Source organism: Artemia sp. Qi Xiang Cuo, chromosome 12 (genome assembly GCF_049724085.1).
Source record: "Artemia sp. Qi Xiang Cuo chromosome 12, ASM4972408v1, whole genome shotgun sequence".
NCBI lineage: Eukaryota > Metazoa > Arthropoda > Branchiopoda > Anostraca > Artemiidae > Artemia > Artemia sp. Qi Xiang Cuo.
Genome location: NC_142805.1, coordinates 11,735,576 through 11,753,843, shown reverse-complemented (window position 1 = coordinate 11,753,843; position 18,268 = coordinate 11,735,576). Strand labels below are relative to the sequence as shown.

At 34.9% G+C, this 18,268-nt stretch overlaps 1 long non-coding RNA gene and 1 pseudogene across 2 annotated transcripts in view; both read right to left on the bottom strand.

Moving 5' to 3' along the window:
* Window positions 1-18,268, bottom strand: part of LOC148945781 (uncharacterized) — a 133,848-nt pseudogene that overhangs the window by 32,508 nt on the left and 83,072 nt on the right. The gene's annotated exons all lie outside the window — the stretch shown is intronic.
* Window positions 1-18,268, bottom strand: part of LOC148945783 (uncharacterized) — a 54,119-nt gene that overhangs the window by 2,934 nt on the left and 32,917 nt on the right. The window lies entirely within an intron of this gene.

The window sequence follows — 18,268 nt, the reverse complement described above, 5'->3', positions numbered from 1 at the left end:
AACCTGAAAACATTATTATAGACATGACCACCCTAACCCGTTAAAAAATGTTTCAGTTTGGAATCTCCAGTCTTTTCAAATCCTGGAAAAAAAGAAATCACCAAGTTCTGTCCAAAAAAATTTTCAAACAAGAATTATTGATGCTAATGTGGCTCCTTATAACATCATCAAAAATCAAAATTTAACAGAAGACAAGGTCAACGACAAAATTATTGATAAGAATGCAGTGATTTCCAGTTCAAATAAGATAAACAGACAAGTTTGTGTGTTTTAAGGATGAAACTGTCTTGGTTTTAATCCCCTTTCAGGCACAAGCGTTCAAGGTCAATTTCAGTCGAAAATTGACCTTAATTCTACATGTAAAAACGGAAGTGGGTTCAAAACTAGTGATGACCTATCCAGGAAGCAAGTTTATGCTAATAAAGGTATAAGCAAGTATGCCTGGAGAGGGGTTTGCAAGAAGGAAAGGTCGTGTTAATACCTTCATTTGTGCAAGAATTATTATTTGAAGAATGAAGGTAGTGTCCCTGGGTGCAAACTCTTGCATTCCAGGGTTTGTGACAGTTTTAGAAGTGGTCTTTGCTTCAATGAATGTAGTCAAATCCACTTGAAATATGGGAACAAGTATTTTAAAAAGCTCTTAAACAGTGCCAAAAAAATTTTAACCAACACTCGGCATCTCCAATTCCTTCTCTCATCAGTTTGGACCTTTCAAAAAACGATTTGCATCAAAGCTTCCCACCCACCATTTCCCACCATTACATTAAAGGTCAGTGAGATACCGCAAGGAGTTCCGCTCAACGAAAACAAATTCTCCTCCCTCCAACAGTGCAAAGAAAACTCTGTCAAAAAAAGAGAGTCATCGAGCCAATTAAGTAACACACGATTGTCCATTGAAGCACCACCACCAGCTCAGTCCGGGGACTTTAAGAACCCCACCGTATTTTACCCCCAAAAAGAAGACCCTACTTCCATCCATTCGTTCCCAGGTACTTCGGGTTATGGAAGTATCGAATTAAGTAACTCTAGCGTAAAACAGTGTTTTATTTCTAACATATGTCCCTCCAAACCTTCCACCTCAACTGCCAAAAATAGTGCCTCAAAACCATCCCCTGACCCTCAACATGCTTCTCATAATCTTCAACCCCAAATACTTATATCCCAAATTGAAAAAAAAAATCCCAAAACCCAAATCGTTTTCGATGTCCAACTTTCCTGCTTACCAATGCTGAGAGCCTGAATTTTGACAAGATTACCGAACTCAAGGGTATTTCTGAAATTCATAAAATTAATGTTATAGCTGTGACAGAGGTTCAGTCCCAGAACTCAGATTTCCAAAAAATCAGCAATTATACTCAGTTTATAAAATTTCGCCCTCCCGATCACCCTCTTGGGAAAAAAGAGGGTGGTATAGTATTTTTTGTCCGAGATAACCCCCAACCGAAACTCATCCCTATCATCAACTTATCATATTATGATGAAATCCTATGGCTGAGCCTTCGAGCAAAAGCACTTCCCCGCCCTTTCAATTTAATTGTAACCGCCGTCTTTTATCACTACCCGAAACACAGTATTGACCAGAACCGAAAAGTTATACAACAATTCCTGTTAAGTGCTGACTTTGTGTTATCAAAGTATGCGGACGCTGGTATTTTCTTACTTGGCGATGTGAATGACCTGAGGATGGACTATATCTGTACCTCTCTTAATATTAATCAACTGGTTTAAATATCTACAACAAAAGGTAACACCTCTCTGGATGTTATTTGTTCAAACTTGAGAAAGTATTACAGCCCCCCGCAAGCACTGCCTTCATTAGGAGGCAGTTTCTTCAGCCATTGAACATTCCTTCACTACCTCCATTGGGGTTTGCCGTCCCCCCAGTGACACAGGTCTTTTTTCTTTTGGTTCATGGCTGACTAGTGAAAGTTGGTCAGACCTTTATAATTCTAATAACCTTGATGATAAAATGTTTATTTTTAAAAAAAATTAATTGATTCCTACTCATTATGTTTCCCAGAAAAAAAAAATCAGAAAATGTTCCAGTGATAAAACTTACATAAATAATCACACAAAAATTCTAATCCGCACAAAAATAAACTTATTTAACAAGGGTAATTTAGTTGAAGCAAATAAATTAAGAAAGGAATTAAAATGTCAAATTAAAAAAGCTACCCGAGCCTACTATAAAAATAAAAACTTGAGTCAAGAACAATTAAATTTTAATATAAATGAACCTCCAAAGACCACAGCTAATGACCTCAATAAGTTTCTGGCTTCTATTGTCCAGAGTCTCCCACCACTATCTTACGTATTTCCAGATGTTCCTCATCCTTTTTCATTCCTCCATATTTCCCCACCTGATGTCGTAAAAAAAAATTTGAAAAACTAAAACGATCAAGTATTTGTCCCTTAAAGATTCCTATTCTTCCTATTAAAGCTTTCAGTGATTACCTTTCAAAGCCTCTATCCACCCGGTTTAATGAAACTACCGACTCTGGACAGGTCCCTATATAGGAAACCAGGCTTTATTACACCACTCAAGAAGAAAAATGGACAGCCCAGCTTTGATGGCATTCCTCTTATTATCCTCACCTCAATTTTTTTATAATTTTATGAGTTTTCTCGCAGACTGGATTAATATAGAAGTCCTCACCCTCATTGATCTTAGACAGTTTCATAATCTTAAATCCACATCAACCTCTCATTACCTAATCTATCTTGTTGATACCATGGGTAAATTATTTGAAAAATCTAACACTTGGCTTAACCTGATTTCTATTAATCTTCAAAAAGCTTTCGATTTGATTAACCACAATTTACTCATAGATAAACTTATAAATGAACTCCACATTGAAACTATCCTGGTTAAGCTCGTTGCCTCTTTTCTCTCTAATAGATCTCAAGCAGTTAAATATTTAAATTGTTTCTCAGATCATCTCCACATATTTAATGGAATTCCTTAGGGGACTATTCTAGGCCCTCTCCTTTTTTCTCTTATGATTAACACCCTTTCAATCCTTTATGACAAAGGTGGAAATTTGTCTATGACTTTACAGTTTTAGAGATGTGACATAAAAACATTTTTAGCATCCCACTGGGCATACTCCAAGATATTGACTGTGAGGCATCTTTCTTTGAATGACAGTTAACCCTTCTAAATCAGCAATAGTCTCAGTATGTTTCCTCAAATCCCCTTCCCTTTTTCTTATCCCTATTCCTCCTGAAACCTGTCACATCTCTTAAGCTCCTTGGTGTTACAATTTCTTCGAATTTGAAATGGGATGCCCATATAAATAATACCCTACGACAAGCAAACTCCTCGCTTTCCCTCCTTAAACTTTTAAATAAATTTAGTTGCTCCAAATCACATTTACTACTAGTATATACTTACTAGTTATACTTACTAGTTATACTAGTTATACTAGTATATACTAGTTACTACTAGTATATACTACTAGTATTCTAAAACCGCATCTTCATCACAGCTTTAATTTGAAATTAACTCCCAAAACTTATTAAAATATGTCTTAAGGAATTTGTTCTCGACGTCTCTCCCGTTTTCTGAAAGAAAACGGTTAGCAAATATGTTAATAAACTGGTAAAGAAAGACGATTAATTCAAGTTTGTGTTATTTGTTCTTTTTTTTTGTGACACTATTTTTTAGGAAGTGGAGAGATAATTATTTTTAAGTTATGATATTTTGATGTGCCTTAGAACACTGTTTTGTACTGCATTATTCAGTTTTTAAGAAAACTTTTTTTTATTATTAAAAAAAGCTTATTATTGGCCTATCACGCATTGGGTTGGACATCACATAGATCTTCAAACACTAGGCCTATTGCCGCAAACAAGACCCAAAGCAAACCCTGCAATAAGTTGAGGATCACAATTTAACATTTGCGAAACTCTGTTCTGTCGACCCCTTGGTAAAAACAGTCAATAACACTTTTTCGTAAAGAATTTATCAAATTTCATATTAGACTCGGACAACTGGTATAACAGTATTGAAAACATTCAATAAGCATGTCAAAGAAAGAATTGCTGGCAAAGATTTTCTTTACAGAAATTTTAGGACTATGAATATTTATTCATATACGCATACTACAGAATATCAAAAACTAATACATTTATCAAATCAAAACTTTTTTCAGCCAATCAGCAAAAAAGATGCAAATAAATTTTCTTTCCAAAATAAGCTAAATAAAGCCCTTATTTAATTTTGACATTTCCAATTCATTTCTTTTTTTAGACATATTCTTGCTAGACCTGGCATGCTATGCAATCCGCATTCTTGTTTGGTCATATCTTTATCAGATGACGCTGCAACAAGAAGAACTTTAATAATATTAAATTCGCTCAAAATCAAAGATCAGTACAATAAGATAATGTAAATTATGCACTTCTTTGGAGATAATGTTGCATTAAAATCAATCAAAACTACGTTGTTTCTAGAAGACAATGATTAAACTATAGAGTTATTAGATCAGCATATTCTTAAGGCATTTATGTCATAAAAACAATTATTCTTTATTACGTATAGCTAAATCCATATTAAAAAATTGTAAAAGAGTTCTAATTGGTTCCAAAAAGCCAGAATTAAGTTTTTCGTTTTATCCAGGAGTTTAATTAGGATACAAAATTTTAATAATCAAAACCATATGGGATTATCATTAACTAAATATACTTTTTTTTTGCAAATGCAATCAGACCGATCAGATGCAATAAACACCTATCTTTCATGCCCTGTCAATATTTCAAAGAAAGTTTAAGATAAACCATCTCATTTTAGACATGCAAAAATACAGAAGATCAGGATATCTGAAGCATACCTTGCCACCTATTGCAACAAAAAGATTAAGACTTATTTAGATAAAAAACTGTCTAGTCCGAAAAATATAGCATTTCAAGTTAATTAGTGACTCAACCCTCAGGTGACAATAATGAGTGGCAAGAATGTTTACTATTATTTTCGGTTTATGTTAATGTCAAAAGTTTATCAAGAAAATGAATTAATGGAAATTTAAAACCAGCTTGAAAAACCTGCTGATTGGCACTGAATAGGAATGTGAAGAAAACCATAGTAATAAAAACCGTCCAAGGAATATCTGATAGGTTCAAAAACCTGTAGCTGGAGGTTTAAAATCTCCAGTCTTGAATTTATGATTCTTTTAGAAGATGAAAACTAAAATATGATGTTTGAAAAAAACTGCCAAATCACAGAAAAAAGTATTCCCAAAAAGGTGTTACCACTGAAACAAGCAATTTTGTGACAATCCTATAGCTGCAATATACGCCATTAGGATAGCCTGTTACTTTGGTAGGTTCCAGTCTTTCTCTACAAATTCGGAAATTGACCTTATTTCAAGATTTTTAAAACCACATTGGATGTTTGTATTCTGTCTCGGGTTTTCCCTCTCCCTTAAGCATCAGTAGGCAACAATGAAAGGAGTTTTGAAGAATCTGCCACACACAACAATAACTTAAATTCAAAGGTAATTCATTAACAATCTGTGCCATTGATTTGAACTTTCTATATTACCATGTCTTAGGAATTTCGAAAAAAGCCTGAAACCCTGTTTCTTTTCCATTACAAAAAGTGCACTTCAATTTTACAGGGGTTTTGAAATGGACAATAAAAACTAGCAATTCAGCCCTATATTGCTGAATTTTTTTTTCAAAACTGTTACTTTTTACCAGTCTTGACTAGAGTAAAAATCCTATAGGATGTTAAAAATTCTGCTTGGTCATTGTACAAATTTTGGGAGAATAAATTACAAGGGTTTGTCAAATTTAGCAGCAGAACAATTTTTAAAGTTTGAGATACTTTTTAGATTTTTGAGAGCTTGAAAAAGAACTGACATCAACTAGAAATAAAACAACACAGATGAAAAAATCCTTGTCAAAACCATCTACAAGAGACTTGTAGCCCCCCTCCCTTTAAAAATAAAAAAATCATTTTTATCTTGTTGATTGCTTCCTTTTGTGGCAATTTACAAGCTTTTGCTTTAAGTTAAGTTAATTGTATTTAATTTAGAGCAGGACTCTTTTTTTAAGGAGCTGAACTTTTTAATGGACTCATAAAGAAAGAAAAACGAGCAAAAATAGGGTTTTTAAAGGCCAAATAAAAATACTGAAAAAACACAACACAAAACACAACAACAAAGCGAATATTTCAAGAGGACAAACGCCTCTTTTCTTCAGCGCGAAACCAAGTAATATATCCAATGAAAGTGCAGAAAAAAAACAACAACAAAAAACAAACGCGGACAGTAAATGTGAAAATAACCTCAAAAACAAAGAAAAAAACAAAAACTTAAAAGATGAATAAAACTTATTAAAAACCAAAAATTATAAGAATTAAAACCAAATACCTAACAGCCATAAAAGCAAGTTATTCGCCAAAACCCGCGATTTGCACAAAATCAAAAAAATTATGAACTGCCATCGAAGGATACTAGCGAACAACTGAGAAATAAAAGAAAAGAAAACAATTCATTCACTCAAAAACAAAACGAACAAGCAATTAAATAAGTTGAACTATGTCATCGGATTTCGGATTTTAATTATTGCATTTCTTGCAGACACCCCTTGAGACCTAAGGGGGTGTTCACGTGTTTGATTATATGACTGGGATAGTGGTTCAAGGTTTATTTCAGGGATTACTAAAGTCTTCTCTTTCGAGACAACCGAAATATGACTGGTTTATTCTTAAATCACCGGACCCTCTGTTTAAAGCTAGACCTAAATGTTGGTATTTATAAATTTCAACAGCTTCTCTGTAGTGCTGGACAGTACCATTGTCATGCGAAATTAGGCTAGCTTGATTAAACAAAATAGTATGGTCTGGGTTTTCAAAAATGTGCTCTGCAAGGGCAGAGTCAAAATTTTCTGGTTATTTCCGCTTTTTAAGTGTATTATCAATTAAACCAGAGTGCTGAGTTAATCTATCCGTGAGTCGCTGATCAGTTCTTTCGATATACCAAAGACCACGCAAACAAGGAATTCTGTAGACACCGGAGTTTTCACCTATCGGGATAGGGTCTTTACCTTGATAAATTTGGGAACTGACAGTTTTTCTGGGTCTGTAGTAAGTGTAAATTTTATTTTTTCTTAGATTTTTGAAATGTGGCCTAAAACCCATTTAACGTACGGGAGACCAATATAAACTGAACTTTCCCTTTGATTGGTGTTTTCTGTGTAACTATCTGATAATCTTTTAATGTGTTTTGCAATTGCAAAATTTATTAAACTAATTGGATAACCATTCCCAAATAAAATATCTCTAAGGTGGTTGAGCTCTAAATCCAAGAAGCGTGTTGAACAAACTTTCAATGCTCAATCAACTAGAGAAGTGACAACTCCTCTTTTCACAGCAGGAGAATGATTTTAGGAATAATTTAAGTAACGGTCTTTCTGTGTAGGACTTCTTTAGACACCTTACTCGGAACAGTTATCATTTCGTTGCACCAGAACATCTAAGAAAGGAAGACGCCTCTCTACCTCTGATTCCTAAGTAAATTTAAGTTTTGGATCCAAGGAGTTGAGCAAGCGAAGAAAAGAACCAGAGACTCGTCACCATGCTCCAACAAATAAAAAAATATCATCTAAAACGAACCCAAAATTCAGGTTTACAAAAACTTTGCAAAATAGCCCTTTCTTCAAGGTCTTCCATGAAGATATCAGCCTGTATTAGAGAAAAAGGGGCACCCATGGAAAGCCCATATTTCTGTCTATAAAAATGTCTCTATGATGGAAGTAAAAAGAAGTTCTGTTACAAAAGACTGTAACTGAAAGAAGTTTCTGATTCAAAAGAGTCGAGTTTTCGTTTATATTTTGGTTATTATTAATTTTATTCTACAAAATAAGTTAATCCTTTTTTGGCTAACAAATTGTATAAAATTAATATTCATCAAAACTTACAATTCTTGTATTTGGTTTAACAGAAACTTACTTCACCTTGGAAACAAAACCAATTTCATGACAAATATTTTCTTTTGTACTTAATGTTGAAAATAAACATTAAAATTATAGTAACATTTTGAACTGATGAGCTTTCAGAAATTAATATCATTATACATCAAATATTCAGTTTAATTTATTAGCTCTTTTTAAAGTTGTTAAAGACGAATATAGTTTCCCAACAAGCAAGTGTTTGGCGATACTGCCTCCTTTCCTAACTGTAAATAAAAACCAAAAGCCTACTGCGTCATTGGCGCTTAACTGAAAACGGATTATATTACAAATATTTTATTTTACATTTATTAAAGTATTGAAAATAAAAATAAAATTAAAAAAAAATAAATTATTCAAATTATGGATATTTAAACAATTAATATAATTATAAATCAAATATTCAATTTGATGTTGTTTACACTTTCCAAGACTGTTCAAGACCCATATAGTTTTCAGCAAAGCGCCAATGACGCAGTAGGTTTTAGACTTTTACAGAGAAAGAAGGAGGTCATACCCAAACTCTTGTTTGTGGTGATTTTTGTTCGTTTCAAGCTTGATTTGCATATTCAATTTAAGTTTCACTCGTTTTAAGATTTATTTATTAATATCTATTGTATGTTTGTTCACATTGATTGTTTATTTAATTTCTTTTCGTTTTAAGTTTCAGTTATACTTCAATAGGAAAGTATTTTTTTTTCGTTTTAAGATTGATACGAATATTCAATCTAAGAATAACTCACTTTGAGATACATTTATTCTTTTATGTTATTAATTTTTATTTGTTTTTTTTATGATTGTTTATTTAATTTTCGTTCGTTTTTTGTTTCATTTATTCTTTTATAGTAATTTCTGGTCGTTTTCATTTTTAAATTTAAAATTTAATTTTATATGATTATCATAATTCTAAAATTTCCATTACTTTTCTTTGAAAAACTTTTTTTCAGAAAATTTTTTTTAATTAATTTTTGTTAGTTTTTTATTGCAAAAAAATTCAAGTTTTAAAAAATCCTTTATTTCAAAATCAAACAAAAAAAAATCAGTTATTCATCAAAGTATCAAAACTGATATCAAAGTAACAATATCAAAGTAAAAAATGGGTCTGTGTCAACCTAGGAGTTTTTATTATCTGATGTTTGAACTATTTTTAACAAAATTGCTATCTCAAAATTTTCATCGGATGGGTTTGGGGAAAAAGGGCGTGGGGGGACTAGATTAAGCTTCGGTCTCTTTTGACTCTTTAAAAGTGAACTAGAACTTTTTATTTTCAGTCAAATGAGCCCTCTGAAGTTTATACGAGTATCCCTTCTATAAGAACCATATATACACCCAGAGTATAACTTACAACGCCTATCCCTGGGCCCTGGGGGTTGTGTCGACCCTGGAATTTTAATATCTGATGGTTGAACTATTTTTAACAAAATGGTCGCCTGAAATTTTTTATCGGATGGGTTTAACCATCCGATACACCCAAAGGCGTGGAGGGCGGGAGGGGCTAGTTGCCCTCTGATCTTTCTTCACTCCGAGAAAATGAATACAACTTTTAATTTCTATTCAAATGAACCCTCTCTGAAGTTTATAATAGCAAACCTTCCATAACAGCCATATATGCCTCAAGAGCAATGTTTACACCGCCTGCCCACGCCCTAGGGGGGGGGGGTGTCAACACAGGATTTTTTCTTATCTGATCTTTGAACTATTTTTAACGAAATGACAATACGTAAAGGAGTTTTTGTTATATGATCTTTGAACTATTTTTAACAAAATGGCTACCTCAATTTTTTATAAGATGTATTTGGGGAAAAAGGACTTGGTGGTCAGTTGCCCTCCGATCACTTTTGACTCTTAAAAAGGGCACTAGAGCTCTCGATTTCCAATCGAATGAGCCCCTTTTGAAGTTTATACAACGACCCCTTCTATAGAAAGTGCCTCTGGGAAAAAATAAATGGAGTGTGGGGGGAGACTAGCTGCCCTCCAATCACTTTTGACTCTTAAAAAGTGAATTACAACGTTCAATTTCTAATCAAATGAGCCCTCTAGGAATTTTATACGAGAATCCCTTCAATAACAACCATATATGTCACCAGGGCATAACTTACAACGCCTACCCCCGGGCCCTGGGGGGCTGTGTCGACACCGGAGTTTTTTGTTATCAGAACTGTGAACTATTTTTGATCAGAACTTTGAACTTTGAATCAGAACTTTGAGCTATTTTTAACAAAATGTCTATCTCAAAATTTTTATCTGATGCATTTAGGGCATGGAGGAAGGGGGAGGGGCTAGTTGCCCTCCAATCTCTTTTGACTCTTAAAAAGTGAACAAGAACTTTCAATTTCAAATCAAATGAGCCCCCTTCGAAGTTTATACGAGCAGCCCTTCCATAAGAACTATATATGCCCCTAGAGCATTACTCATAACGCCTGCTTCCGGCCCCAGGCGGGTTCTGTCGACACAGGAATTTTTCTTATCTGACCTTTGAACTATTTTTAATGAAATGGCTATTATAAAATTTTTATCGGATGGGTTTGGGGAAAAAAGGGTGTGTGTGGGGGTCATATCATAGTCATATCTTTTGACTCTTCAAAATTGAACTAGAACTTTCAATTTCCTATCAAATGAGCCCCCTCTGAAGTTTATACGAGCATCCCTTTCATAAGAACCATATACACACCCCAGACAACACTTACAACGCCTATCCCCCGGGCTCTGGGGGGCGTTTTTTGGATATAAATATTTTAAAATTTACACAAAACTGGCTATATCAACATTTTTATCGGCCGGGGGTGGGGCAGAAAGTGCGGGGGGGGGCTAGTGAAACTCTAGTTACTCTTAAAAAGTTCACTAGAACTTTCAATTTCCATTCAAATGGGTCCTCTATGAAGTTTATACAAGCATCCCTTTCATAAGAACCATACATGCCCTTAGGTTATAACTTAGAACGCCTTCCCCTGTGCCCTGGGGGTTCTATTGACACCGGATTTTTTCTTATCCGACCTTTGAACTATTTTTAACAAGATGTCTATCTCAAAATTAACCTCTTTTCAAGTAGAACCCCTTTTCTATGCATGCTGATTCCCAAATTCTGACTATTATTCAGGTTAAAAGGAATGGTAACTTGTAGTTATTGGAAGAATTCATTTTAGAATTCCAGAAAAGAGTCTGAAAACCATCTAAACTCAAATTGCAATAAAAGCACACTACTGAAAATGTTCCCCAAAACACCGTAAACTGGTGACTTGGAGGTCTCAACTTGAATAACAAGGTAAATTCCATTTTCTATGAGTAGCACAGATACGTGTTATATTTTTTCCCAGGGACGCTTAGGCCTATATAAAGATTACAGCTTTCAAGTATTGAGAGAAAACAGATTTTAATGAAAATAGCAATTTTTAATGCTCTTTTTAAGTAGACTATGCCACGGCTAAAAGTTTAGATAATCAAAACCCTAAGATACCCAAACCATTATTAGCCTGAAGAAACTATGCATAAAGAGCCAGGGAGAGATGAGTTTGTCACTATTTTTTAATTCATTTGAAAAATGAGTAATTCTATAAGAAAAGTACACAATGTCTTTAAACTGAAACAAAATAAAAAATTTAATATATTATTTTTTTATTATTAAATTACTATATTTAAAAAAAACCAAAAATCAAAATAAAAGAAAAAAAAAATTTTTAAAAAAATGTGAAAAAAAAAAAAGTCAAATAATTCATTGCCAATGGTTTATCAAATTGTATGAGGGGCGTGATTAGAATTATTTTACTTTGAAAAATTTATTTGCTGAGAGTTTCTTTTAAAATAATAATAGTTTATAGTTTGTTTTATTTTTCAAGTTAAAGTAAAAGAAATAAGTGAAGAATGGTAACAACTCTCCCGATTTTGAGCAAAAGCAGCAAAAATAAATAAAAAAATTAGCTCAACCACCAATTACCTTGCTTAACAGCAGTGATGTCAGACAAAATGGGTGTCTCCATAGTTTGCCAATTAAGCCAAATACATTCAGTATTTCCCCACTGTTCCAGGCGGTTAAAGATCTCTAGAATCTAAATAATTAATTATTTATTATTTGGTGGCCTACTATGAGCCATAATTACATGGTATGGTTTTTACCATAACTATATGGTATCATATCTTCAAAATGACACAAAGGAGCACAAAATATAGAAAATAGTTGGAAGATAAAAGCATAATAAGCATATAATTTACAGAATTCAAGACCAACTTATTGACAATCCCATTTCATAGTGACAAAGTGCAATAGAATAGTCTTATTGTAAATAATTTCATCCCAGAGGGAGAGGACATCCTAGAACTTGTAAAAACCCATATCTCTAGCATCTTTCCTCTGCATAGTGGTAGAATACTCTGCTTGGCTGTCTTGACAAGTACTTGGGTAAGGTAAAGTGAACATTCAAGAATTAATCCAGAGAAACTTTGGAGGCAATTTCTTTTCAATTCCTACCATTTGGGTTTTTCAATTTTGTATTATGAAAATACCAACAACATAAATTTTTAAAAAATATACAAACAATATATTTAAATCATATCATTTTTTTATTTCCGCCTTTTGAAATGCGTTTTAATTTTATTTCCTATAAAATTCTCCCCCCCCCCCGATGAGGGTTGCTGTTTTCTTCTATAATTATCTGTTCCAAACTTATGAAGTTGACATTGGCGCCCCCAGTAAATGGAAAAAGACTTTCAAACAGCCATCAATTATGGGGGGGGGCAGCTACCGGTGGCAGCTCCTAATCTCCCCCATTTCTTTGTGCCTTCAACTGAATTTTAAAACAAATTATACAGAAATCCTTTGAAACAAAAGGATCTATCAGTTTCTATGGTGACAGTCAAAAGGAAAATAGTACAAGGCGCAGAGCTCTAGATGAGGAGTTGAAGCACAGAAAAGCTAATAAAGAGGGGGATTTGATCATTTGTAAGGGTGCCATAAAAACTCTCCAGGTGGAGCAATTTCCCGACCGCTCTAATGTCCCACTAATGTATGTGCCTCCTTCCACCCCTGTAAGTTGTTTAAGTGACCATGAACTTGTACCACCAAATTTTGTCTCTTAACTGTCTAGTAGTGATTATAATAATGTTTCCTTGTCTGATGCTGACCTTTCTTTTATTTTTCTACAACAACTTGCTCACCTACTGTTTCTTCTTTGTTGTTTCATAGCACTATATCCAACAATATTATCAGAACTTTGGTTCCTGCTTGCTCTAGTCCTGCATCCTCTCATATTCCTACTTCACAAAGAATGAAATTCTTTAGTTCCAATGTTGATAGCCTGCCTAATAAACTTTCTGAATTTTCCTTTTGTATGATAACAGATGATATGGAAGTTGCAGCAATTACAGAAGTTTTGCAAAAAAACACCATGTCAGTCATATCACCTGATGAAATCAAAATCGATGGTTACCAACTCTTTTCTAACCTGAATCCTAAACTTTGCCACAGAGGAGTGTGTTTATATGTAAGAAATGGACTAAAAGGTTAGTCTCACTTGTATTAATTTTCTGACTACTGATGAAATTGAGTCCATTTGGATAAAAATATACAATCAAACAATCTCAATTGAAGTGAGTGTTGTTTATAGAAGCCCAATGCTCCCTTTGTTTTGGACTCCTTTGTTATTGGCTGCTTTGTTATCACATGTGATGTCCAATTTCAATAAAATCCAATGGATTGATGGATCTGGCTTTTACACAAAAGATTCTCCTTTTTTGTCTGCACTCTCTGATAATTTGCTCTATCAAAGAACATCTCAACCAACTTAATTCAGAAAGGGTCAAATTTCCATCACTCTTGATCTGGTTATTCTCAGCAATCCAGTACCTTCTTATTAAGAATGTAATAACCGTACCTGTTGGTAATACTTTGTAATTGTTTTAGAGTTAGGCTTGCCTACTAAACAACCTTTTTCTAAGAAACAAAATATGTCAATTACAAACTAATCTCCAAAAGACTTGCCAAAATAAACAGGAAACGGCTGATTACTAATGACAGTATGATAGTGATCCTGAGCTGAAAAGTTGAAACTTTCAACCAACAATTCTCATCTGTTTTTTTCCTCCAATTCCAGTATTGCTTACCCTACACATTCTGTAAATGATGTATCACATAAGATAGAACCGATTCTGATTACTGATACAATAGTTCTAAAGGAACTTATATCCCTCCAACTGAATAAATCTGCTGGTCCAGACAGGATTCACCCACATAGCCTTTGTGAATGTCATACAGTTATGTGTCAACCTCTTTCCCTGCAGTTCAAGGCATCATTAAATCTTTCCAGGCTACCTCTGGATTAGAAATCTGCTCATATCATTCCTATATTTAATAAAAAATAGAAAGGACCTACTATCAATCAACGGATTTTCCATTGGATTTTTCCATCAATCCATAGGATTTTTTCCATAAAGGAAAAACTATGAATCAACTAGCAAGACATCAGCTGTAGTTAATGTTCTTGAATGAATAATCAATCCAGTAGTTATTAGACATTTTGAAGCAAATAATGTTTTGCAGAGCTTCGACAAGGCTTTCATTCAGGAAGATCTGTTCATAACAATCTCCTTGAATCATATGACCACATCACTACGTTACATTATATGGGGGTGCCCACTGACATGATTCTGCTTGACCTTTCTAAAGCTTTCGACAAAGTTTCTCAAAAGTAACTCACAAATAAATTTTGTGCAGTCAAGCTTGAGGAGAAATCCCTGCTCTGGATCCTTGATTTTCTTTATCTGCGATCTCAATATGTTCAGTTATTTCATGAATCTGGTAGCCATATTCTTTCTTCCTCTACACATGTTTTGAGTGGAGTTCCTCAGGGAAGTGTTTTGGGTCCTACCCTATTTAATATTTTAATCAACTATGCTCCTTCCATTATCAAGCAGTAAATCAACTCTCTATGCTAATGACCTGAAACCTCTTGGACCAGCCTTGTTCTGTGAAGATCATGCCCTTCAACAAAATTATCTTGGACTGCCTGGTCAAGGGCTGAGGCTTGGCTTCTCGAATTCAATGTTGGCAAGTGCCATATCATTTAATCCAGCAAAATGAAACCTTGTTGCTCTTATTTTTTCTTAGGCCACCCACTCTCCTCAGTAAATAATGAGCAAGATCTTGGTGTCACTATTGACAATGAGCTAAAATTCAGAAGTCATGCTAAGAGGTCTGCTGCTGGTGCTAGTTCAACTATGGGACTGATTAAGTATACTCTTTCCAATTGCTCCCCTAAAGTCATCAGTCTTTTATTAAGGGACTTGTGCATCCCAAGCTGGAAGTGTGAATGTCTCTAGAGTGATATCTGGCATGTGGGAGCTTTCCTACCCTGCAAGAATGTAAAGGCTGAATCTCCCTGTAAATGTTTAAAGGACAAACAGAGGGGATGCCATTTTAGCCTATAAATTAACGAGGGCTAATACTCCCCCATCATTATTCCCTACTGTTGGGCCAAGTTCAAGAACTAGATGGTCATGACCTGAAACTTGTCATGCAGTCTACCATATCCAGAGTCTACCTTCAATTCTTTTCCTCAAAAATTGTGAAGAGTTGGAACAAACTATCCAAAGAAACAGTTACTGCTGAATCTGTTGATGTTCTCAAACACACGCTTGATGCTGAGTGGTTGTCCAAAGAGTGTAAACTCAATTGGGATCCTAATGAAAATCCAACTGCACCTAGTCACTAGAGGACTTTGAAAACAACTCATCATCCTACTGGAGCTTCATGAGGAGAAATTCTTAGATTGCTCCAATCTGCAATTTAAGGTAAAATGAGGCAAAACAATAGCTTAAATAGTCTAAACTATGGATCTACAATGAAATTTCCAATTGCTCAAGGCTACTGCTTATTTGCTAGTAACTATACATATTTAGAATCCAAGTAATTAACAAATTATTATATAATATTATGTGCCATAATTATATGGCATGGTATTTACACTAATTATAATGTAAATAGTTACAACTACCAAAGGAAAAAGTCAAAAGGGAAAAACCAATTTTTGAACAGATTTCATAATAGCAAGTACTGTAGAAATTATGAACAATACCCCAACAAAGCTAAAAGTCCAGATGGTATACATCCCAGGCTCCTTAAAGAACTTGCGGATATAGTAGCAGAGCCGCTCTGTTTGCTATTCAAGCTGTCTCTTCAAACTAGTAATCTACCTGCAGATTGGTGGACAGCCATAATTACTCCAATATCCAAGAAAGGATCTAGAACCCAGCCTGAAAACTATCAACCAATTAGCCTGACCTCAGTTGTGGCCAAACTTAATGAAGGGATATTCAAAGATGCAATTATAGCGCATATGACCAAGAATGGCTTTCTTTTTGGTGGTCAGCATGGTTTCAGGAAAGGGATGTCTATCAAAGCAAATCTTATGCTAGCTTAAGAATCTGTAACTGATCTGCTGGAGCAGGGTTTCCCAGTCGACGTGTTACTACTGGATCCAGCTAAGGCCTTTGATAAATTGTCACGCCACTACCTGATTATCAGGCTGTTGGTATATCAGATAGATAATGATGTTGCCCAGTGGATTCAAAGCTTCTTATCCAGCAGAACCCAGATTGTTGCTGTATATGATGAAAGAGGTGACCTCATCTATTCCAAACCAGTTCACGTTAAGAGTGGTGTCCCCCAAGGGATCAAACTAGGCCCAACATTGTTTAACCTTTACATAAATGATGCTTCTGAGGTGGTCAAGAATGGCTTGGTACTTTATGCATACAATTCCAAACTCTTTGGTCCAGCAGCCTCTACACAAAATTGCTCTTCTCTGCAAGAAGATCTCAACAACCTCTGTCTGTGGGGAACAGCCTGGATGCTTGAGTTCAACTCACACTAATGCAAAATCTTTCATCTTGGTCCAAACAATCCCTGCCATAGTTATCACATGACTGACTCTGCAGGTCACAATATGCCCTTTCAGAGTGCCGAGGAAGAGCGTGATCTTGCGGTATTAATTGACAATAAGCTTAAGTTTCATAGTCACTGTCAGAGCCAAGCAGCTAAGGCAAACAAGGTCCTTGGTTTGATCAAGTGTTCAGTGAAAAGCCGCCATCCGAGTGTTATCAAGAAGCTTTACACAGCCCTTGTTTGTCCCCATCTTGAGTTTGGTATGTCAGTTGCCAACCCCCACTTTAAGTGTGACATGGAGATTCTTGAGAAGGTCCAGTGTAGAGCAACCAATCTCCCTTTTGCAAAAGAACAAATCTCCTACAAGCAACGGCTAGAAAAGCTTGACCTACCTATCCTAATGTACCGTAGAGTGAGGAGATGTCATCCTTGCATTTAAGATGATGACCAGTAACACCATCAAGCCCATTTTTGATCATAATGAATATACCAGAACACAAGGAAATCCCATAAAACTGTGTCAAAAATTTAGCAGAAAGCACAAGAAGTTCAACTTCTTCACTAATTGTGTTGTCCCATTGAGGAATTCACTTAGCAAATCTACTGTGTCGGCAAGATCAGTTGATAGCTTCAAGGTTGGTGTTGACCGTGATTGGAGTGGCAAGTCATTGAAGACATAGTGGGACAAACCAGCATCATGGAGTAGGATCTATTATATACCACCTGCCCCCTTTAACCCCCACATCTGCCAAGCCACTTATACATGTAGAGAACCCAACAACAAAACCACACTGTCCTATAAATATGACCATTGTGTTAATTGTCCTGTCATTATGAATTGTGTTAGGAACTGTTGTCCTGTATATATGTAAATAGTGATTATCCATCTGTGACATGAAGATTATCAAGTCAACGTTACCTGGCAACATCTACAGGTTCTTCAACCTTAGTTTCTAGAAGATGCAATTTAAGGTAATTTAAGGATTTAAGGTAATATATTTCACTTCTAACAACACTTAAGTTATGTAGCTGCTCCTATTGGACCAAGGTTATTTCTAAGTCACCATTTGCACTTTAACAATTTCTCACCTGTGCCTCTCTAATGGTCTTATGTAGCCCTACAAGGAAACTAACTTGTATAAGGTGAGCAAGGGTGTAAAAGAAAACTAACCAAAAAAGATAAAATTCTCACTTCATAACACACATTAAGGTTAGGTTATGATCAAAACTGATTGAAAAACGAGGGTAAAAAAGGGATAAAACAAGGAAATATGATTTGTTGGTGCTTCTGCAAATTACAAAGTAATAGCCAATAGTTATATGAGACCATTAGCAGGGGGTGAATCATCGAAAATACAAACCAAACCCTAAAACAGAGCACAAGAGTAGCAATCTAAAAATATTTCTTTTTTTGTTCTAGCACATCATCTTCTGAGGAAGCCT